Source organism: Canis aureus, chromosome 11 (assembly GCF_053574225.1).
Source record: "Canis aureus isolate CA01 chromosome 11, VMU_Caureus_v.1.0, whole genome shotgun sequence".
Taxonomy (NCBI): Eukaryota; Metazoa; Chordata; class Mammalia; order Carnivora; family Canidae; genus Canis; species Canis aureus.
The window spans coordinates 68,929,827-68,930,086 of NC_135621.1; positions in this window are offsets into that span (position 1 = coordinate 68,929,827).

A 260-nucleotide genomic window follows, 5' to 3' on the forward strand; every position below is an offset into this window, starting at 1 on the left:
CGTGGAAGGCGCGAGACCCAGCGGAATCTGATGCTTCACAGCCACGTTCAGAGATGAGAACTGGAAAGGCCAAGAATCTTTAGTGGGGGAGGAAACAACAGTTTTGTCTCAAAACATCTCTCCTTATTCCTAACGGATGAGGTTGGCACTGCTTCCTCTTTTTTTTTAATTTTGTCCACATTGCTTATATTCATATCCTTACCAAACATATGATCCGAGAGGCAATCAAATGAAACAACACATTCCATTCATTTCCAATG